This window comes from Pinus tabuliformis, chromosome 1_2 (assembly GCF_031772625.1).
Source record: "Pinus tabuliformis cultivar Carrire ecotype Pingquan chromosome 1_2, CPIR1, whole genome shotgun sequence".
NCBI lineage: Eukaryota > Viridiplantae > Streptophyta > Pinopsida > Pinales > Pinaceae > Pinus > Pinus tabuliformis.
The window spans coordinates 300,146,908-300,171,895 of record NC_142298.1 but is presented as its reverse complement, the minus strand read 5'-3'; positions in this window follow the sequence as shown (position 1 = coordinate 300,171,895).

The following is a 24,988-nucleotide window of genomic DNA, read 5'->3' as shown; positions in this document are numbered from 1 at the left end:
TAGGAATCCTAGGATGGGATACATGGTAAATCCTAGAGGGTGGAGACCTCGTAGGCCTAGGAATCCCTTAACTAGTAATGGCATGATACACGATAAACATGGGAGGTTAGGATGGACAAATCCATCATGGTGTAGGTGGAGAGATCCAGTGGCATCCATGATTGTTTTTGGCCTAGTGATCTGGTGAGGATTGCGGTAAAGCCTAGTATTGTATGTTTATTGTTTATGGCCAAGTGATCTGGTGGGGATTTTGGTAAAGCTTGGTTCTATTGTGGAGGGTGAGGTGGTGTAGCCTCGGGAAGCCCTAGTTGATTTTGGTTATGTTGATGCCTCGAAAATCGCTGCGACAACATCGGGGAAAACCACCCGGTCTGGACCTTAAAGGCAGCTCCTTTTCCATTTGGTGTGGTGGCTCCGACTGGAAATAATGGGACCAGTTTCCCAATTGTTTGTAGATGGGATGGATAAGTGGTTGATTTCTAATATCTAATGATAATGGATGGATGATTTAATCTAAAAAGTAAAATTATAAACAACTAATCTGTCCCAGGAAATTTCTACTTTAGTGTAACTTTTGATGATCTTTATCTACAAACAAGCATATAGATGACTCTATTGGTAAATAAAGACATTTATTCATATGATGATTACTTTGTTCAAGCAGTTGAACAAAGTAATCATTAAAACATTATTACACTATTCTTCATATATCATTGACATAAATATGATTGAAAGAATAACATTCCTTAGGCATTCAATAGTGATAAGTATAAGGACTGCTGTTAAAACACATACATATATCCAATGATAGCAAGATTAAATAAATGCCGATTCACATGAAAGAATGAAGCAAAAGCATAGATAATATTACCATATGTTATTTGGATCACTCCTGATATCAATCACATTCAAATTCCTTCTTCTAACTTAGAAACACTTCCACAACAAAGCAATAGTGCATATCTCATCAAAGCTTTCTTCGTTAAAATTCAGAATATTGGCCCAGTCTTCATAAAAAATATATCAGAAGCACAATAGTGTGACTTCCTGATTTGAGTTTATACAAAAACTGAGGACCCTTTCCAAAACAATGAAAGGGTCTATAAATACTATCTAAGCTAACTAATTATGAAATAAAAATGCTACTAGGTGGTATAACCAAATCATGAGAATCTCCTCAAAATAGGCCTGTTTGCAGTCGGTAGCATGATTCACTGTTTCGGCTGATCATCCTTTGGCTTGAGCTGGCAGATAGCAAGCATTGGTTGCAATTCTGGAGGGTGACTCAAACGAGAATGTAGTTGGGCTAAATATGTGGCATCATGGATTTCAGGAATCATGCAACCGATTGCATCGGTTAAACATTTGAGTGTTGCCCTTTGACTGTATGGTTTAACTAGGAATAACCAAAAGGTATCCCAAGTTAAACTCTTGATGCCGGCGATTAATCTTTCGTTCTTCTCCAATTCTTGATTGCATGTTTGTTCCAATACTTTGGCTGACGGCAATTTACCTGGAGTGCACTGTGAAATTAAGTTAGACAGATAAAGAGTATCATTGATTAACTCAATTAAATTACTGGTTGCTGATCTGCATCTTGAAGTTTCCCTTTCTGCTTTCATCAATTGTGACTGCCATTCTAGGAAAAGAATCTCTTTGTGTGACTCTAGAATTTTAGGCAGATTTGCAGCTTGTCCTTCGCTGGTTTCTTGCCAAGCAAGAAAGTTGGTTAAAGTTTCATCAGCCTGTTCCAAATCCTGCCTGGCGTCGACTGATTTGTCAATCATTGATGAAGTAATCTCACATAGGGGCTCAACAAGGGAAATATTATGACATAGCAAATTTAGCTGTTTAACCAGTGCTTTATTGATCTGGAGAGCTTCGGACCTGAAATCTGCTGGTTGAGGAAGACTCTTGAACTTTTCTACCTGTTGTGATAGTTGAGCAATTTTCTCATCTTTTGTTTTACTCATTTGTTCATTCATTGTCTTCAGCTTGGCCAATGTTGTGGATAATTCTTTTTGCTTCTGCAATGCGCTTTGATCTATCCTCTGCTTCTCTTTGAGCAATTGTTCATTTAATTGGTTGTTTATCTGCTGTTGTGCTGCTAACTGCTGTTCTATCTGTTCTATTCTTTGCTGTGCTTCGGATACCTGTGACTGTAATGAAACAATTGTTTGGTCTTTTTCTTTAAGTAAATTGCTTACTTCTGATGCTTTATCCATAGTAGCTGCCGAGTAGGCTCTGGCATACTGAGAAAGTTTTGTGAGGTCTTCAGAAGGATTGAATTTTTCTTTCCATACCACATTAGCCATCTCTGTTTGTGCAGGTAAAAGGGAAGATTGATCAAGTCTTCTTCTTTTCCTTTGTCTTTTTACTACATCCTTATGTTTGGGACTGTAAAAGACATCTAATGGTGGTATGTCTTCTATCTGCAAAACAATTTGATCTGATGGATCCTTAGGAATTATTTCTACATCTTTGCTGGTGGGTAGGCCACTGGTTCCTTCAATTGGAACCGTACTTGTTGCTGTCTCATGACCAACTGTTACTTCAGGTGTGCTGAAACCTTGTGAAATTTCAGGATTGCTTATAATTGAATCGAATTGTTGCCATTCTTTAAGGAGCTTGGGATCAACCTGAGTATCTATATCGATGTGTTCGCTACCTTTTTCCTGTTCTTTCTCCTGTTCTGTCTCCTGTTCTGGCTCTTTTCCTTTCTCGGGAATCTTCTCAATAGCAAGAGGTTTGTCAACAATTCGTTGTTCAAGTTCGCTTGATTGGATTGCTGGGGTGGTAGCTAATAAGTCTAGAGGCAGAGTTTGCAACCTCTGTTGTCTGAGCCTATTGAATACGACCAGCCCTTCATCTTTATATCTTATCTTGGCCAATGCTTTTACTTGAAATAATGATTCTGCTGAGGAAAACAGGTCATCAAACTCATCTTTTTCATGATCAAACTTTGTAAGTTTGGCTTGTTCAAGCACATTATAAGCAACTTTCCTTGGATCATATTGCCTGTTGGGAATGGTTGCAAGATTGAGCATGTTTATCTTTTCTGCCTCCTTTTCTGCATGTTTGTAATCATGGAGAGTGTAAACACCACATCTCAAAGGAAATGTAGGCCATACCTGCTTTTTAGAAGTTCTAAGAGTTTTGGATGTTCCTGCTGTTGTTATCTGGTATGCCAATTCCCGAGCTAACAGCTTATCGGGTACATACAGAGGAAGGACATGAGGTCTTGTAAGGCTACCATAAAGCCTTATATATGTGAACTTGTCTTCTCCGAACCAATTTCCTACAGCAGTCAAGTCGATCCCTGCTTCCTCGGAAATCCTTGGGGCAGGCTTATCAAAAATAGCATAGTATATAGGCAACATGAAACCATTACAGATTTGGTACAAATGGTCTTTATAGTGAGCCTTCCATAACATCTGATGATAAATATGGATTGGCTTAGGGTCCTGGGGAGTCCATCTCCATCCGAGTACCAGATATTCGGAATTAAAGCAAAGAATATCCATTATATAAGCACTGTAATAAAAATGAGGGATGGTCCTGGTGGTTTTACGTGAATTTAACCTAAATTTCAGAATTGCAGTGGCTAATTTGTCGGACAATATGTTTTCCCAATCCATCACATAACTATTGACCGCTACTTCCATTAAAGGAACTATTTCAATAGTGAACTTTGTAGAGTCATGCATTCCCCAAATTCTACACATCATTTCCCCAGCATAACAATAAGGAGAAGACAACGATTCCACAGAGTACTTACCTGATGATTCATGTTTGTGCTTTTCAGGATTCTGTCTCCACTGCTTAATTGGGGCCGATTCAGTCTCATTCTCAGCTGCAAACTTCTCAAGGAAGGCTTTGTTGTCTTTCTTTTCAGGTTCAGGTAAGTGATACATCTTCCTTAAGTCATCAGGCTGAAATGAGCCGAAAATCCTCCCGTCAACTGTGCAAAATTTTCTATCTGAAACTGGAATTTCTTCTACCACCCATCTCACTACGTCAGTGTATGGAAGAATTTTCTCACGTGCTGCTATTCTGTACAAATATGAATCAGCTAAATCTTTGAGGGATGCTTCCGATTTGCGAGTTGAACCGGCTGTAGCTTCTTCCGATACTTCCTTAGGCTCCTTTGCTTCAATTAAATTGTAGATTCTTTGCAAACTAGTATTTTTAAGGCCGAGGCACGTGGTGTCTGAGATTAATCCTTTTTTGCTTGGTCCTGGTTCGTTGGCTGGTTTCATTGTTGCTGTAGGAGCTACTGCTGCAGATTTCTTTGATCTCTTTCCCATTTGTTTCAAATTCATTATTTCAGCGAAATTCTGCACAAGCAATGAGACCAACGTGATACAGAGAATAGCTAGTATGGACTGATATGAAAGAATTATGTCAATCAGCGGGTAATAATGGATTATAGTGAAATTGCCGTAGATACAATCAAAAGGAAAATCTCCCCATAACTGCTTCATTGATTAGCCGTTTAACCTGTCAATCATGATAAAGGAGTTTTTAAATGCCCATTATGTCATTTATATGACGAATGATTCATTCAAGCGTGGCTTAGATTCTTTGACGGATAATCAGAAGTAAATCGCAATCGGCGATTGGTAACGTGAACGGAAAGGCTTAAATATTTGTCCAAAATATCTTTCGATCACCAAAAGGTGATACAATCCACGCGAGCCTTTTAAATACGTTTTTCAAAACATGCGCCTTGATTTAATGCATTGCAATAGGGGATGGGTTCGAGTCATATTACTTATGCCATTGCGACTTCGCCGATCGGCGATTGCGATACGCCTTATCGCATCGGAGGATTTGAATGTGCCATTAATCATGTGTTGGGTTGTTACCGCCGATTGCCGATGGTGATACACTTTATCGCATTAAAGAAATGAGGGAGGCTCTTTCTTTATGCTATGTGATTTTCCTTTTCCTGATATCCGATAGTTATTTCCTTTTCGGATCAGAGTGAGTCAATGGGTCTTTTATATATGTTTTCCTTATCATTGCGATATGCGATCTTGCGATTGCTTTATCGCAATAACAAAGAACTTTATAATTATTTAAAAGACCTGCTTTATTTCTATTCGAAAAAGGTTTATTTCAAAATATATCATTTTCATTGAACCTTTTGATGAGGGTTTTTCTAATGATGGGTTAATACCAATTTATTCACACGTCTAAGTTTAAAATGGACCCATTTCATATTATGATTTTTAAGTAAATTTTTTTTGAAATGGGGGGTTGTTGTACAACACAACAGGTTATAAGTTCCATATTCATGCTTGGAATATGGCACCGGTGTGATTGACTGAAAGAAAGATTTGGATCAACCAATCTATGGTCGAGTGGTTCATGGAAGTCCTGAACCTAGTTGGCCTAATCATTCATTAATAAGAACTATTTCTCCTTGGTATTTTTTGAGCAAATGTATTGGTTCATATGAGGCTTTTATGACTGATGTATCCTTGTTATTTCTATTGGTTATATGTTGGTTATGAGCATGTTTTATGACAATGATGGTGTATGGCTCTCATCATGTTTTGATTTGTAAATGAATGTACAATGATATATATATATATATATATATATATATATATATATGATAAGGAAACTAATATGATATGGCACCAATGCTTCTTAGTGATTCTCAGATAAGTATGAGACCCCTATGCTCAGATCTATTGTTATGACCTATAGAATGCATATTTGTGACATGTTTGATGAAATTCCTATCATGGCTAGTAGGGGTCCAACCAAGTCTTTGTTAAATTAATTGCATTTGCATCATTTTTTCGATGTTAATTTTTATTATTGAAAGTTTCATGGAGTTCTGGTCAATGGCTTGAGTCATGGCTTTGAAAAAGTGGCACAAAATCCAGGGTCATAGGCTCATAACTAGTTGAAAAATACCCCAGTTGCTTGCATGGCCATTCTGTGAGAGTGACTAGAGGGCACCAATTGCATGCATGCCCATGTCATGGGAGCGACCAAGGCTCTAGGGAAGTGAAATGTCAGTTTGTCTAAGGGGTTAGTCACCTGGATGGGATAGATGGCTCCTGGGGTTCTGTTGCAGGTGTAGAAGGTCAGGTTGTCTGTGTTCCGTCGGTTCCACTTCCTTAACTATACATGGGGAGTTGAATTAGATTGTAGTATCCTCTCGTCTCATGTTTACCCCAAGGGACCAGTTAACTTGGGTTAATGTGGGAGGAGGGTATTACATACTCCTTGGATAAGGAATTAAATTATGCATCCAACGAGTGCTCCTGCTCGTCATTTGAGTAAAACCGTAGGGAGATAAGTTGAAAGAGTGATTTTTTATTTTTTATTTTTATTTTTTAATCTTTTTACTTTTTTACTCCAAAAATGGTTGACATCATCATCTTGAATCCTGTTGGTTCTTATAAAGGTTATTTTGGTTGTACAATTTTGTTTTGAGGCTCATTTTAGACCTTAAAATTTCTCTAATGCATTTATTACATTGATCCCAAAAGAGTCCAATCTGACAAGCTTCTCAAGATTCCAGCCAATATCATTGTGTAATGTCTCCTATAAAGTGATCTCAAAGATTCTAGCTATAGGACTCAAACCTCTCTTACCAAGGCTTATTTTTTATAACCCAGGAGGCTTTGTACATCAACAACAAATTTTTGACAATATCATATTGGTGCAAGAAGCAATCAACTCCAACCAGTGAAGAAAGGACAAAGGGATGATCATCAAGCTCGATATGGCGAATGACTTTGATCGGGTAAGTCATGATTTCCTTTTCCAAATCATGGAAAAATGAGCTTCAATTAGAAATTTACATTGGAAGAAATTTCAGCCTTAAAGTGGCCTCCTAAGGAAAAATAATAAAATAATTATTAAAAGAATAAAATAAGAGATATAAATTTTGGAGGGGAAAAAATAAAACCACTTTTTTTTTAATTGTATTTTTGGCTTATCTCCTTATAGTTTTACTAAAATTTTGAGTGTAGACACTCTTTGGATACAAAATTAATTTCTATATCCAACATGTACCCATTGTGCATATTTTTTAGAAGACCCAGATTGATAAAAATTGAAGATACATTAAAAAAACGTGTTGAACATGTTTTAATGGGTACTTGTTGGGTGGAATTTAATTCAACATCCAATGAGTTTATACACTCAAAATTTGAGTAAACCTGTAAGGAGATAAGTAAAAAATACAACTAAAAAAAGTAACTTTTATTCTTTTCCCTCTAAAATATTTACATGTAACTCTTTTTAAAGTTAAAGGATTTTTATTGGTTTACATATTATGACATGGAAATCACATGAAAATTTCATCGGCACTTTTATGCTGAAATATCCTCTAATGTAAATTTGGTGACATTGTTCCTTAAATCACCTTGGATTTCCCCTCTAGTCAATGGAAGGGTTGATAGTTTCTTCTGGGCCTCAAGAGGAATCTGACAAGGATGTCCCCTCTCCCCATTTATTTACATTCTAATGGAAAATTATCTTATTTGGATGTTGGAGTTTGAACAATATGTCGATCCTTACTAAGAATAAAATTTTCCCCATAAATAAAAAGCATCAATCACTCACAATTCGCAGATGATACATTGTTGCTAGGGGGGCATCTACCATTATTGCACACATGTTCAAGTAGGTATTATAACACTTCATGGAAGCCATGGGTGGAACGATAAATTCAAGTAAATATCAAGTCTATACTTGGAATATCACAATAGCAAAAAAGCATCAAATAAGTAGAATATTGGGATTTTCGGTAGAAAACTCATGGAAGGCATTCCGATATCTAGGAATTCCTATTTGTATTAAAATGCACTCTTCTCAACCATGGGTTGTTGTCTCAGAAAAACTTAGAGGCAAACAATCCTCTTGGTGGGCTAGGTTGCCCAATCTTACAAGTAGAAAAATTCTAATCAAGCCTAGTGCTCTCTACCTTTCCACTCTACCAATTCTTGATGTTATTGGCTCCCCTAAATGTCTTGAACTCAATGGAAAAAATAATTTGGAAATTCCTGTGGGAAGGTGCCAAGAAGGAGATTTATTTATTTATTTTTATTTTATTTATTTTTATTTTTTTCCATTTGGTTGAGTGGAAAATGAAGGCCCCAAAATCACATGAGGGACTAGGGATTAGAGATATGTTGCTTATGAATCAAGCCATTGGGGCCAAAATATTTTGGAGATTTGTCAAAGAAAAGGAAGACTTGTGGAAATCAATATTGAAGTCCAAATATACACCAGGGGATAGAGAAAGATGCATGGAATCCATCCAAATGGTTAAGGATGCTTGCCGATTTGGAAATTAATGATCTAATCATCTTCTTTGATTCACGATGGACTTTATTGGAAGTCAAGCAATGGTGCAAAAATTATTCTTTGGTCTGATAGAATCATGCGTCAATAACCCTTTGGAAGATGTTAGGAACTCCATCCTCCTTGAATACCTTAGCACTCAGAACAAGCTCACTCTATCATACATCGTGTGGTGGCATGAGGATGGAAATTGGACCAGCTGGGACCTTGAAAATATCCCTGATTTCTCATCTAGGTTGCATCCAAACTATGTGACCTTCTCTCAAGGTGTGCTCCTCAAATTAGAATAGAGAAGGATAGTCTTGACTGGCATGCCTCAGAGTACTCTATGAAGGAAGGGTATGAGGAACTTCTATTCCATTTTGGAATCTCCCCCAAACATTCCATTTGTTTATGAGTATGGACTCTAAATGAAAATCAAAAGGTCAATCTATTTTGCTGGTTATTGGTGCAATACAAAATTCTTTCCATAAGGAATCTCGCCAAGACAGGATTAGTTGGTCTTTATCAGTGCCCATTATGCAAGGAATAGGCCAAATATATACACCATCTTTTCATAGATTGTGACTAGTCTAAACAGGTATGGGAAGTAATGCTTACTCCTATGTATGAAATAATTTTGTGGCCATTAGAAATAATAGAATTCTTTCTCTCATGGAGGAATTGATATAGGGGAAGTTTCACTCGAAAAATAATTCTTAAGATGTATTGGGACACCCTACCAAAGTTCCTCTACTGGCGAATTTGGTTGGTGAGAAATGGGGTGATCTTTAATTAAATGCTTCCTTCTCCTCAAAGCACATCCATGAATGGTACAACATTCTGTGTGGAATACTTGGATCAAAAGTAGATCAATAGATCCCTTTCTCCAAATCTTGAAAACTTTGAACCAGAGTGGCTCCAAAAGTTGTCAATGTCTAAGCCTTTCAACCAGCTCAACAATTTGAAGTATCATAAGCAACAAGAAAATTGGAATCTCAAAATTATGGAAAGGGATTTCAAGCCTTGAATCTCTTCTCAGCGGGGATGGATCCTATTTTTTGACAGAGCTTCAAAGGGTAATATAGGGGTGGCAGGAGGGGGAGGAATACTATTGTTCTTTTAAGAAAAAAAATCAATCAAAATTTCATGGGGACTCGAGCTCCATAATCCAACATCTCGTCATAATCAAACAATGTAAACTTTGAAACGGGAACTATAAACTCAAAACGGGAACTCTGGCCCAAAAACCCCAAAAAAACCACAAAAACAGTGCTCAAAACGAAAAGTGTGTATACTGGAACGATGTTTTTTTTTTTTAGGTGTCAATTTTGCGATTGTTTTAAAAATGGCAGTGACTACGAAATTTTCTACGAAATTTTCCTGCAAAATATAGCTTCAGAACGAAAGTGTTGATACTGGAATAATGATTTTTTTTTTTAGGGTCAATTTTCATACTTTTTAAACAATGCTAATAAAACCAATTTTTTATGTCTCAAACAAAGTTAACTTTTAAGGAAAAACACATTAATGTTTCTGGTAGAATATCATTTTTCTTTCCTAAGTATAAATTTAACATGTTTTCAACCACAAAACTAAAAAAACATGACATTATGAACAAATTATATCACTGAATGAATTCAAAAGTCTTTATTTGTACACTGAATAAAAGAGACATTATATCTCTAATTTGATATTGCATTGTAGATATTTAAACAATAAAATTGATCATACTTAAGACATAATCCAACAACATAAAAATGCTTCATAACTTCTCATTTAACAAAATATGGAAAACATTAATTTTATTTGAAGATACGATGCATACATCAGTTATATAAACTGTCTTAAACAATTATTCAAAATCACTCATATTTTCTTGCACACCATCAGAATTCACATCTTCAGATGAGTGACTGGATGCTGACGAAGATGTTCCATATTCTTCTCTGTCATCAACTAGTGCCCCATCTGAGTCCACATGCATGCCCAAGATTCCAGGTTTCAAAAGTCTTCTAGATCTACGACTGGTTTCAACAGAGTCCCATGTCAACACTGTTCCTTCTGGTAACAACCTTTTCAGAATCTATGTCGTCTTGAAGCGAAGAGTTCCTCTCTTTGTTAAATTGAAGTCATAAACAAGTATGTCAACATCCTTCAATTGTAATATGTCTGTGCGGCGGCGATTTATATTTGTACCCTTTCTTTTTCTTTTTCCACCATTTTTTTTGTCAACTACCATCTCTGGCTTATACACACCATTGAATGGGTGTGTATTTGTGGCATACCAATGTACTTCAACACCTGTAACATCCTCATTTTCTGTAAAGACCTTTAAAACTTTAGCAACCCAAAATGGATAGCCATTGGGATCTCCATCTGCTAGCACTGCAATCATGCAACCCTCCTTAATATCCTGTACTGAACCCCTATAAAGGTCTTCCATGGCTTCACGTTGTGCACGAGATCTTCTGGAACCTATATACATCTCTCTTTCCTCTGCCTGTGAAGAATTACTAATACCTTGAGATTGTTGTTGTTCAACAATGTTTACTTCCTCATGTTCATTCGACACATTTTGTGGCCAAATAAATGGATTTTTCAAAGGTATATCTTCATTTATTGTTGTCGAAATGAGATCACTTTGATTATTGAAAAATGACTCCCACCAAACTGAATCAACAATGTCAAAGTACTCATATGTATATCTAATACATTTTTTAATTTCTTCCAGGCAATCAGAATAATTTATAGCCCTGTTCTGTCTACGTGCATTCTGAACTTCACCAACTGATTGTAATGACAATATTTTTGATGCAAATATTGGATGATCTGGAATGAACTTCAAAAATTGCAATCCTGATGACGGTGCCCACTCTGTAGTAGTTGAATACTTCTTGCCCCATATTAGTGTTTTCCCATCAATTTTTTTGATACGAAATTGATGTTGGAAGCTAATGTCATTAAGTTGTTCAATGCATTTCCCCTCACCATATGATCCCAGAATAAACCTTCGCATGTCAACAGTTTCTTCCAACACTTCAAAAGTAGGCTCTGGCATGTATGATTTCTTAATACATTCAATTAGTGATGGCAAGCTCCCAACTTCCTTCCTCCTCAATGTGACTGAAAAACGATTGAACATCTGATCAATATGGTCATGAGTGTGCCCAACAAGAAGGAAACCAACCTTTACCTTTTGAAAAATTCTCAATTCAACAAGCATGTTCAGATACCCAAAAACAATCTGATTTTTGTTTTCACGGCAAGTGTTGTCCAATTGTAGATACAAAACTTCAGGAAGATTACCAGACCAATGAGAAATCACATCATGAATTATGGTTATGGTCAGATTTGCATCATTATGAATATTTGGAGCTGTGAAGTACACCCTTGGCAACATTTTCCCATTGAAGACCATACAACCGACCAAGTGAAACTGAATAAAATTTTCCTCTTGTAGATTTTTGGGTGTGCGAACAAAATGTGGTAAAAGTGTTTTCTTCTGGTCCATACCATCAATTATCAAACCCAAATATTTATTTGGATTATCATAACACTTCTTTCGATGCTTGTACAACTTCTTCCTTTCATTTGTTTGTTGTTCGCGACGCTCCTGAAGTTCTTTGACAATTAAATCTACACAACATAAAAGAAATTCATTAAGAAAGATGTTTTCATAGTTGATGACTATACAATTTTAAAAGTAAAAGTTATGAACACTTACCTCTTTCTGAGCCTTCACATTTGTCCCTTTTTGATTTAAGAGAAGCACATGTACTGCAAATCCCCATCCTTGTCTTCTTAGGAATACGAACATTATTGAATTCGTTCTTCCATATCTTCACAAAATATTGATATGTAATAAAGTGGCCCTGTCCCTCAGCACTTTCTGCATATTCTTTGTATAAGTTGTAGATTTCTCGTCTTGAAAAATTATCTGGAATATGTATTGTCTCTCTATTTGGCATACACTCTCCATGCTTTGAAAAGAAATCTTTCATCCATGACATTGCAGTATTTGATAATGGCCCAAACTGTCTTTTATAACGTACTTCTGAATAAAATGTGGGATCCTTTTCCAAATTTTCTTGAATTCTCGAGAGACGAAAATTCCCAATTGAATGAAACATTTTGAAAGCTTTTCTACACAATAAAAAGTTCCTAATATGATAATCATAACCTGACAATGTAGATTGCATGCAGCCAACTAAATATGAGTTTTGCATGCTTTTATTCATTGACAAATATCTCTTCCTGCTTTCTAATGCAAATGTGAAATCCATACGTTTCAAGCAATTTTTTTGGCAACATTCACTTGAAATGAGAGCGCTGATAGAACTTCTTCTCGTCAGATATTCTGCTCTACCCCTTGTATAACTAGAATAGCTTGCATCGATACGAAAAGGTCTACTCCTACTCCTCGATACAATATTTCTTGGCAACATCTCCATCATTGGATCATCATTTTTATAAGGACTTTCATCATCATTAAGAGGAACGTTATCCACACTATGATCTGCTCTGATTTTCAAATTTTGACTGAGAGGATACCCTTCATCTTCCCCTTCTTCAGTGCTACTATCATAGTCCTTAGAATTCAGACTAAATGGAAAATCTGACTCGATGTTTAATGGATATTCTTCCTCATGTACATTGTCAGTGCTACTCTCATAGTCCATAGAATTAGGACTATGTTGAAAATGTGGCTGTTTACTTATTGAAGATGCTACATCCTGTCCTTTGTCACTGCTACCTTTATACTGATTAGAATTAGGACTAACTGCATCATCCTGTTCTTCATCACTGTTGCTCTCATAGTCCTTAGAATCAGGACTAAGAGGACATTGTGATACTCCAATGTTTTGAAAATCATCATCCCGCGCTTCATCACCGCTGCTCTCATAGTCCTTAGAATCAGGACTAAGAGGACATTGTGATACTCCAATTTTGAAAATCATCATCCCGCGCTTCATCACCGCTGCTCTCATAGTCCTTAGAATCAGGACTAAGAGGACATTGTGATACTCCAATCTTTTGAAAATCATCATCCCGCGCTTCATCACCGCTGCTCTCATAGTCCTTAGAATCAGGACTAAGAGGACATTGTGACACTCCAATCTTTTGAAAATCATCATCCCGCGCTTCATCACCGCTGCTCTCATAGTCCTTAGAATCAGGACTAAGAGGACATTGTGATACTCCAATCTTTTGAAAATCATCATCCCGCGCTTCATCACCACTGCTCTCATAGTCCTTAGAATCAGGACTAAGAGGACATTGTGATACTCCAATCTTTTGAAAATCATCATCCCGCGCTTCATCACCGCTGCTCTCATAGTCCTTAGAATCAGGACTAAGAGGACATTGTGATACTCCAATCTTTGAAAATCATCATCCCGCGCTTCATCACCGCTGCTCTCATAGTCCTTAGAATTAGGACTAAGAGGACATTGTGATACTCCAATCTTTTGAAAATCATCATCCCGTGCTTCATCACCGCTGCTCTCATAGTCCTTAGAATCAGGACTAACTGGACACTGTGACACTCCATACTTTTGAAATTCATCATCATGCTCTTCATCACTGCTGCTCTCATAGTCCTTAGAATTAGGACTAAGTGGACACTTTGACACTCCATTTTTTTGAAATTCATTATCACATTCATCATCACTGCTGCTCTCATAGTCCTTAGAATTAGGACTAAGTGGACACTTTGACACTCCATTATTTTGAAATTTGCCATCATGCACGTCAAAACTGCTGCTCTCATAGTCTTCAGAATTAGGACTAAGTGGACATCGTGACCCTCCATTATTTTGAACTTCACCATCACATTCTTCAAAACTGCTACTCTCATAGTCCTCAGAATTAGGACTAAGTGGACATTGTGACACCCCATTCTTTTGAACTTCACCATCATGCTCCTCATCACCGCTGCTTTCATAGTCCTTAGAATTTGGACTAAGTGGAATCTGTGACTCTTTATTAATTTGAAATTCTCCATCCCCTCTTTCATCAGTGTTGCTCTCGTAGTCTTTAGAATCGGGACTAAGTGGAAGAATTGACTTTCTATTCATAGTGGAAGAATTCCCGCTATATTCATCAATATGAATAGAGTTGTTACGCGATGAAGATGTTGATGGTGTATAAACCGAAACTTCACCATCAGAGCAATCCATCACTTTCAAATAGAAAATGTTGAATGATACAAATGGAGTCTCCTAAGAATATTATATAGCTTAAAGAATGAAATATTCCCTCCAAAGTTATTCCCTCCAAAAATTTTCGCGAAAATATTTCCCTCCAAAAGTTTGTTAGATTTATTTACCTTTATTATTTTATTCTACAATTGATTGAAAAACGTAAACTAATTTATTTTTATGAAATAAATCACTAAAATTCAAATTGTAAATCACAACTTGTACATTAATTATTCTAATAGTTAAAGTATATAATATTTACTTAACAATTATTTTTTTCTAATTTTTATAATATATTCTCAAACAAATTAATCCCACATTCAATCCGTTGTAAAACAACTCTACAATATTCTCTCTATAATAATGTAAAACAAACTATCCCACATTAATCGTATGGAAAAACATTTTCGTAATTTCACTTATATAATAAATTTCGCTATCACTATTACTCGCCTCACATCTAGGTTTTCTGAAGTCCCTTGAAAGACTCGTGAATTTGTGGAGCAGCGATATTGCTATCAACAATATATACAATGAAGAATTGTCGCAATTGAAAGGTAAGTACAATTATTTTTTCGAAATTTTCATATTAAATTACTTTAATGAAAAATATTTTTTTTTTAAATTAAAAAATTTTCCAAGCCAATTTTTTTTTTTTTTTTTTTTATACCACATGGTGAATCAGTAACTGTCTAGCCTAATCTTGCTATTTACCCCACCCCGCCCGCGACACCTCCCCCCTTCTCCAACCCCTGCCCCCCTAACTCCCTCCCCCCCCCCCATATTTTTTTTTAAATTAAAAAATTTTCCAACCCCACCCCACCCCGGGCCCACCCGGCACCCGCCCCCACCCCGGCCCCCCTGCCCATCCCACACCCCACCCCGGGCCCACCCAGCACCGCCCCCACCCCGTGCCCATGCCCATCCCACCTCCCTCCCGGGCCCACCCAGCACCCGCCCCCCTGCCAGCCCACCGCCCCTCCCCTCCCCGGCCCCGCCACCCCGCCCCCACCTGGCGCACGGCCCAACCCCGCCCGCCCCTCCCCCTCCCCGGCACCCTGCCCGCCCCCCCACCTGGCGCACAGCCCACCCCGCCCGCCCCGCCCCCTCCCAGGCCCTGCCCGCCCCCTCCACCTGGCGCACGGCCCACCGGCGCCCACCCCCGCCCGGCCCACCCCACCGCCCCAGCCCCCCCCCCGGCCGGGCTGGCCACCCCCGCCCGGGCCGCCCCACCCCTCTTCCGCCCGGCCACCCCCGCCCGGGCCGCCCCCCCCCCCCCCCCCCCCTGCCCGGGCCGCCCCACCCGCCTCCCCCTCCCCCTCCCTTCCCCGCCGGCCACCCCCGCCCGAGCCGCCCCACCCGCCTCCCCCTCCCCCTCCCTCCCCCGCCCGGCCACCCCCGCCCCCCCCCCCCCCCCCTCGCCGGGCCGCCCCATCCGCCTCCCCCTCACCCTCCCTCCCCCGCCCGGCCACCCCCGGCCCCCCCCCGCCGGGCCGCCCCACCCCCCTCCCCCTCCCTCCCCAGCCCGACCACCCCCGCCCGGGCCGCCCCACCCCTCCCGCGCCCCCTCCCCGGCCCCGCCGCCCACCCCGCCCGCCCCCTCCGCCCGCACAGGGCCACCCCCGGGCCGCCCCGCCCCGCCCGAGGGGTGGCCGGGCGGGGGAGGGAGGGGTGGGGGGGGGGAGGGGGGGGAGGGGGGGGGGTGCGGCGGCCCGGGCGGGGGGGGAGGGGGAGGGAGGGGGCGGCACGGGTGGGGGGGCGGGCCGGGGGGGGGAGGGAGGGGGAGGGGGTGGGGCGGCCCGGGCGGGGGAGGGGGGGGGAGGTGGGCGGGGGGGGGGGGGGGGGGGGGGGGCGGGGGGGGGGGCGGGGGGGGGGGGAGGGGGAGGGGGGTGGGGCGGCCCGGGCGGGGGGCCGGGGGGTGGAGGGGCCGGCCCGGCCGAGGGAGGGAGGGGGAGGGGGGTGGGGCGGCCCGGGTGGGGGTGGCCGGGGGGGGTTGGGGCGGCCCGGCCGGTGGAGGGAGGGGAAGGGGGTGGAGGTGGGGGATGGGAGGGGGGGCCCGGGGGGGAGGGACGGGGAGGGGGTGGGGCGGCCCGGGGGGCCGGAGGGGCAGGGGGGCGGGGCGGCCCGGGCGGGGGGAGGGGGGGCCGGGGCGGCCCGGGGGGCCGGAGGGGGAGGGGGGCGAGGCGGCCCGGGCGGGGGGCCTAGGGGTGGGCTGGGGGGCAGGTCGGGGGAGGGGGAGGGCAATTTTGATTATACAAATAAAAAATTTATGGTATATTTTTGTTGTTAATTTAAGTTAATATGTTTTTTTATTTACTAATTTATGTGTTTTTTTTTTAGGAAAATGGCATCAAGGAAAATTTCTGTGAATCTTTATGGAGCAAGGAGTCTTAAAGGTGTATCTTCAAAAAACTTTGGTGAACGAACTCCACCTGAGCTCATACCTACAAATATGTCAACTGCTTTAAGTGATAAGAAGCTAATCTCAAATTGGAAAAGTTCAAAAGAGGTGAAATTTCCATCAAGAGCCTGGTATGTGAAAGAAAGAGAGAGCACAACTGTGAATATATATCTATACATTGATACACGCAATAATAATGAAAATTTGGAGGTGATGGGAAAAGTCATAGATATGTGTTCGGTACCAAACACTGAAGTTGTTTACGTACTTACAAAAGCTGCCAAGTCACATGAAAGGATTAAATACCGACTATCATATTCATTATATGACAGGAGAGAGGTATCTACAAAGTTGTGTAAACAAATCGTAAATGATATGACACAAAACACGGTAAGTATTGTTATTTGTATTTTTATTTTGCGTTTTGAAAATGTCTCGCTATATTTTTTAACTTTGATTATATTAACATATGGTATTTTGTTTGGCAGAATTTTGTTGAAAGCTGTTCAATTATGTTGGGAGGCATTCATTACATAGAGCATGATATCATGAAAGTTGTCAGCCATTTTTACTCAGTGTCAGAAGAAGATATGCAAAACATGGAAAATGTAGTAATTGATGATGCTACAAAACTACATCCAAAGAATCAGAAAAAAAGACCTCTGGTGGATAAATCTAGCAAGGGTAAACAAGTTACTTTTGAGGACGATGAAGTTGAAATTGACAATGAAGCATATGTTGCCATTACTGAAGATGACATTGAAATTGTGGAAGGTCGTAAAAGACCAAAAGTAACAATGCCCAAGAATAGATCTCTTGAGAATGTTAAGACGAAAAAAAGTAGAGTTGAAGATCTTGAAGTAGTCATTACCAGCAGTCAAGAACCTAGTGAAACTTCAAAAGAAAGCAGAGAAATCATTACACCAGGAGCTGATTTAGGTGATGGCATTATCAAAACAAAACAAAATGCCATTCGACAGAATTTGACAAAGAGAAACTTAGTTGATGGTGGTCGTACATTTCAGTTAAATGTCACACAAACCTATAAGGCAAGTGAGGGACAATGCCAATATCAAGTCAGAAAGCCACATCATCTGCATGTTCACAACTTGAAGACATTGATGAGGTACAATCCATATGCTCATGTGGTTAGTTATGTGCTTCTTGTTGATCCACTTCAAGTTCCCAACAAAGAAGCATTTGATAAGTCAAAATGTTTTGAATACAATTATTATGTGCTTGGGGGGAACCATTCTGTTGAAGCTCAAAGACAATTGATGGAGGAATATCCTAATAACCCACGTTTTGAAACGATGAAATGTATCATTTATGCTGGTTTAAATGAAACAGAAGCAAAGTTAGTGGCATGGGATCATAATTCAGATAATGAATATAGGATGTCTATGACTTTGATCCAAAAGGTTAGATTTATTCATAGTGAATTCCTAGAAAAATGTGGTGGGGATAAGATCAATATTACTACAGATTTCCGAAAGGAATGTTGTATGGAAATAGGCTATCAAATTGAAGATAAAGGCAATTCAAAAAATGGAAAAGACAACAGATCTAGCGATTTATTCAGAGGTGTTGATAACATTTTCCAATTGGCATTTAGAACTGGAGATATTTGGAATTTGATTGATGACATTTTTAGCATGTGGGAAGACATTCGCATTAAAAACCAGAGGGTCAGAAAGTCTAAGCCATTGATATGTAGCAACAATAAATCAGCGCCTGAACTGAAGCAACTTCGAGACGACATGACCATCACGCCTTGGAGGGCGATGCAAGGAGTGAAAGATGAAAAAATTGTCAAAACAATATTATCTCGTGTGAAGTCGGGGGAATTATCATTGGAAGAAATGTCTGAAGAATTTCAAAAGTAAGTTTGCTGAATTATTTTTACTTATTTCCAGGATTATAGTTATCTTTTAACTAAAACATGTTGTTATTGGTAGTATTTGTTATACATATCAGTATATTAACTTTTTCTTACTTTATCTATGCAGTCACAAAGTTTACATGAAAATTCAGGAACAAATGGTTAAATTGTTGAATGAAGATAGTTGGGATGATGTTGTACGCAACTATTCAGATTCAAGTTCTACATCAACATTGAAAGCTTTTTATCTTGCATTTAAAAAGGTAACTTGATTTATACATTCAGTTTTAATCATCTGTGTACTATTTTTAATTTAAAACTTACACATACATTTGTTTGTTTGGTAAAAGATGAAGAAAGAAGATAATGGAGCACCAGACAGTTTCAAGACTTTTATTGAAAAAATAAAGATTGAAAGACTGAGAAAGCAACGTATTAAGAATGTTGAACTTGATCCAACTCTTAATCATTTCATTTGGAATGGGCTAGACACTATTCAATATCAAGTAATACAAGGCGACTGTGAAGACATTGCGAAACTCGTACCAAAAAGGGATTATGCCCTGGTTATTGCAGATATTCCCCATGGTTTCAATATTCCAAACATTTGCTATGATATTGACCCTTATACTTATCAAGCTTTTAATAAAGTGGTGGCGGGATTTAAGGAAGTGACGTCATCACCATTATGGAGATTTGTGACATTTCATTCAGACACACAATTGGCAATGTTATTGTCAAGCTTCAAGGGGAAACAAATTCAAGGATGCAGCTTACATGGTAAGATGTTTAAAGGTATATTTGATTAATGTTGAAAAATTAATTTATGTACAAGTTAATTGAACTTTTACTATTTTATGTTACAGGCAAAAGTCAAATCTTCTCGACAATGAAGATCAACAATTTATAAATGACTGTGAGTTCATTCATATTGATAGTTGGGCAAAAGATGATAGCCATATGTCTATGATTTTTAATCGGGTGGACAAAAAGAGTCATAGCCAAATACTGACTTATGATGCTGTTGTGAGAAAACTAACATATGAAGACAAAGAAATGAAAGGAGAGATAGTTAACATTTATCAGAAACCACAATTATTGATTAACTATCTTATAGACATATGTTCAAATGAAGGAGATTGGGTTCTGGATTTATTTTCTGGCTCAGGTACGTTTTGCCACATGGAATTGAATTTCAATATGTTCTTTTTTTTAATTAATATGTCATTGTACTAATTTACTTCATTATTTTTTTGTGCTTGATAATTAGGTACAACACTAGCATGCTGCCTTCAAAAAGGAAGAAATTGCATTGCAATTTAGAAAGATCCATTACAATGCAATTTCATTCAGCAAAGAATTAATGCTCTTCAATTTCTTCCAGATGCAATGCAAGAAATTGGGTTGAAGAAAGGGGACTTTAGTGAATCACGTGTGGCAAAAAAGGCAAAGGAACCCCAACCACCATTACATGGAATGTATGGAAAGACACATATTGGGGGATTTGCAGACATGAAAGACCCATTAGAAGAGGAAAATGAGCAAAATGAGCAAAATGAAACAGAAAATATTGTGGAAGAGGACAATGATGAAACTCTAGAGGACGAAGAGTTTGGATTACGTGACATTCTTGATTAAATTTAAGTTATGCTTGTAACTCAAGCTTTGCAATGTTTTGACTTTGACATTTTATGAGAAGAATAAACACTCAATTAGGGTTGTTATACGTTCAATATTGGTAATATGTGATTTTTGCATTGATTTTTAAGTTAATCATTTTTTTTTGAAAAAAAAGTAGTTATTATTATCTTTTTGACATGAAATTCATAAAAAAAACTATTATTTGACCATTTTTAGTTAATATTTTTGTATAAAAATTGTGATTTTGACATGTTAATTCTAGCAAAAAATTATCAAAACGTTTAGTTTTTTTGTTATATTTATGTTAAAAATGGTTATTTTTTATGTCCATTGTTAAAAAATGTTGTTTTTTGGAAACAATTATTTCATGTGGATTGAAAAATTAATTAAGGATGTCTAAATATGTAGATTATCTAAAATTCAAACTATCGACTTTCTAATTTAAAAACGCAAAACAATAAAAACCCCACTAAAAAAAAAAAAATTAAGATAGAGAACAAGAAAATATGAATACAATGACGACTTCAAAAACTATCAAATTTAGAAAATAATTTTTTACATTTCACACACTAGAAAATTTAAAGTCAAAAAATAGGTCTTTTAAAAAAAGGGTGTGATGCAGAATACTCACTTTTTAAAATCAGGATGAAAATCACTACCATTCACTACCATTCTAAAACTTAATGCACATGAAAAAAATTAAAGTTCCAAAAACCATGTTCTTAAAACAACATGTGTATTCTGCATCAACACTTTTGAAAATCGGGTCATTTTTTTGCCACCTCTACAAAACGGGTAACAGTATCAGTTCCTGTTTCAAAGTTTACATTGTTATCACCATCGCCATCCCAGGGGAATCTCTCCTCATAATCCAACATCACGATCTTCGGGGACTCTCTCATAATCCAAAATCTCGTCAAAAATACACTACCAAAGGACAAAATCTTGGAGAAAATTATGAAAAGAGTATGGAATATGTTAAGGACTTTATTAACAAAATACTACTACCATGTTCTCTGAATCCACAATGTAGAGGCTGAAAAAATAGCCAACAAAGGATGTACAATGAAGCAGGGGGGATCTCTCTCAATGGGCGACCCAAACACTCTCCCATCCCCTAAAAAAAATGAATTTCCATGATCCCAGAGATGACTATTAGAAAAGAAAAAATTGTTGGGAAAGAGACCATTTCCCTGTGACAGACATAGAAGTAATCAACCCTACCACCCACCATGATCATTTGACATTAAGTAAGAAGCCCAATCTATGCCAACTGACAAAATACTTAAGCATGGAGACATTTATCCCAAGAATTCTTTATACATAAAAGGTGTTAGATCTGTGGGGGAATAATTTAATGGAATAAAGTCTCCAATGGATTGAATGTGGGATGGAAAACCAAGAAAGGAACAAACAAGCTATTGTAATAAGGCGGGAATCTTGGAAATTGTTGGAGAAGAGAAGTCCTCTACCATGGGAGTCCCATTTCTCACAATGTCATGTAGGGGTGAGTCTTAATTTTTGGTTCATGTTGAGCTTCATTCCTTCTCTAGAAGATTGAGAGCCCATGTTGATTGGAACCCCCTATGCGATGAACACTTCAAGGTGAGGATAGGACAGAGATCATGTGCTCTATGTGAGCCCTGTTTAGTAAGTCACAACAACCCGGGGATGATCAATGTCGTAGTATTAAAATATCCATGGGCTTACAATATCATAGTGACTTGACATCCCGAGCACTGAATTATGGCTTTTATATCTAATTAGAAAGCCATCAAGGAATCCTCCTTATGAATTAACATATGCATTGGAGATTCTTGAGAGAGGAAAATAATGAGTTGAAGATTCTAGTAGTGCATCGGGAGACTAAAATTTATGTGTTGAGGCTACAACCTGCAGAATTAATGATATGGGTGTGCCATCATATCACACAAGAGAAAGTCAACCAAATTTCGCTCGAGGCAGATTCAAATGCACAGGAACAAGCTCTTAAACAAGAAGAACCTCAGGGTAATTAGGACAAAGAAATTTCCAGCAGGTAGTTACTATTTACTTTTTTTCTAAGCTATTGTTGGGAAAACTTTGCAAGCTTTATCCTTGCAAAATCCCTGATTTTTTCTTTTTCAAATATGTTGTGGAGAGAAATAATTATCATGAACACATTAAAGTTCATCCTACACTCTTAGGAGCAATCTATCAATGTAATTCTTGGGTAGTTTCCATGACTAGGTCCATATTTTAAATGAAATAAAAATATACTCTTTTCTATTTAAAAAAATAATAACGAAAAATAAATTATGCCATATTTTTAAACATCTTTATTAATTCCTTCTTAACTTTTAATTATGTTGTTCGACCTATTGATTTTGGAATAAGGTTTTAAGAATTTTAACCATGCTGATAAGTATGTCGATTATTTTTAATTAATGGAAAAACCTGTGAGCAATTTTTGAAACCGACGTTTCGGACTAGCTAGGTGAGTCCATCATCAGGGTAATGAGATCTGTATTTTGAGAAGAGAGAGTCAAGAAAATGTGAACCTATTAATAGAAGGGCAGAGAGATAACTTAGGGTTGGAGAGGTCGGCTTGGTTTTCATATATTTATAAATTGATTAAGTTAATTTTAATTTAGTTTTAATTTTTGTTTTACTTAATAAATTTTAATTAATAAATTTAAAACTAAATTAAAAATAAAATCAATTTTAACCTATATTAAAAATAAACTAATTTAAACTAAATTAAAAATAAAATTAATTGAACCTAAATTTCAAATAAAATTAATTTAAACTAAATTTAAAATAAAATTAATTTAATTAATTAATTAATTAAATTAACTTTAAATTTAGTTTAAATTTTTATTTTAATTAATAAATTTACAACTAAATTAAATTAATTTAACCTAAGTTAAAAATACAATTAATTTTAAAACTAAATAAAGTTAATTTAATTAATTAATTAATTAATTAAATTAACTTTAAATTTAGTTTAAATTTTTATTTTAATTAATTAATAAATTTAAACCAAATTAAAAATAAAATTAATTAAACCTAAATTAAAATAAAATTAATTTAAACTAAATTTAAAATAAAATTAATTTAATTAATTAATTAATTAACTAATTAATTAAATTAACTTTAAATTTAGTTTAAATTTTTTTATTTTATTCAGCAAGGGTTTCCAGGTATTACTTAGTTTAAGACCATCATCCCTATTCATATTATTAGAAGATTTTTCAATTTCAATTGCTTCTTTAATTCTTCTTTTTAAATAGTGGTCTTCTTTGTGGATTAATTTTGCTTGTTCCATGCATATATAGTGAGAGGAGGAACAAGCGTGCTCTGCAAGACCTGATTTGTCAGACCTATTTCTAGTAATATCACTAATGTGCTCTTTTAATCTTACTCCAAAGGATCTCCCTGTTTCCCCTATATAAACTTTACCGCACGAACATGGAATTGAATAAACGCCTTTGTGACTTTTTGGGTCAATTGCATCTTTTGCAGATTCAAGCATGTTTTTTATGGTGTTAGGGGGGGTGAAAGCTACCATAATGTTGTGCTTAGCTAGAACTTTGGAAATTTTATCAGTGATTCCTTTGATAGAGGGAAGGGATATTCTAGGGTTTTCCAACGATTTCTTTTTGTTATGTTTATAGGTTAAGGAATCTTTAATAATTTTGCTAATGGTGTGATGTTGATAGCCATTGTTTACAAAAACTTCCTGGAGATGGACAAGCTCTTCATCGATCTTGGAATAAGGGTTTCATAATTCTAATTTGATTATCAACAATATTAGGTGTATAGTAGAAATTTAACCTCCACGAAATATTTTAGAAGATTCTTTATAGTATACACAAATTCAAGGTTGAGATTTATCTCCAAATTAGTTATGTCATTTTTTTCCTTTTAATTAATTTGATTAATTAGAAAAATGTCATATGAACAAGTGACATATGAAATGAGTTATGGTTTATTAGGCATGTGGTATTGATAAGCCATGGTATTGGCTCATGATATTGTAATAAAGAATATTTACAACTCTCCATATTAAAGTGGGGGTAAATCTCCATGGTTAGGAATCTTGTTTTATGTTATTTTTAATGTGTATATGTTTAACTTATATACTAATTGTTTTTATAAGTAATAATAATAATATTAATTTAAAATGAACCATACATAATTTAGGGAATGATGAAGAGGAGCTCTGAGGTTGGGGCCGAAGACTAAGGAAAGGGGGGCAAGCTTAGGAAATTGAAGTTTCAATCTAATAGGATTGGATTTTCTGCAAGATTGGTGAAGACCGAGTCCTGCTACTGTCGATAGAATGGAAGAAGCACATGATGCTTAGGTTGTTGTGATCGAGGAGTTTCGTAGGGTCATAACCTCCAGCAAGGGAAGGTCGAAATCAGGACCAATAGAATTCATCAAAATGTTAGAAGATGACCTGGAGGTGGTGATCCATCCAAAAACATCAACTATGGAGGCTCTAGCATTTTTGTATCAAGGACTAATGGGATAATTCATCGGTCTCTAGCCATCACCAAGAAC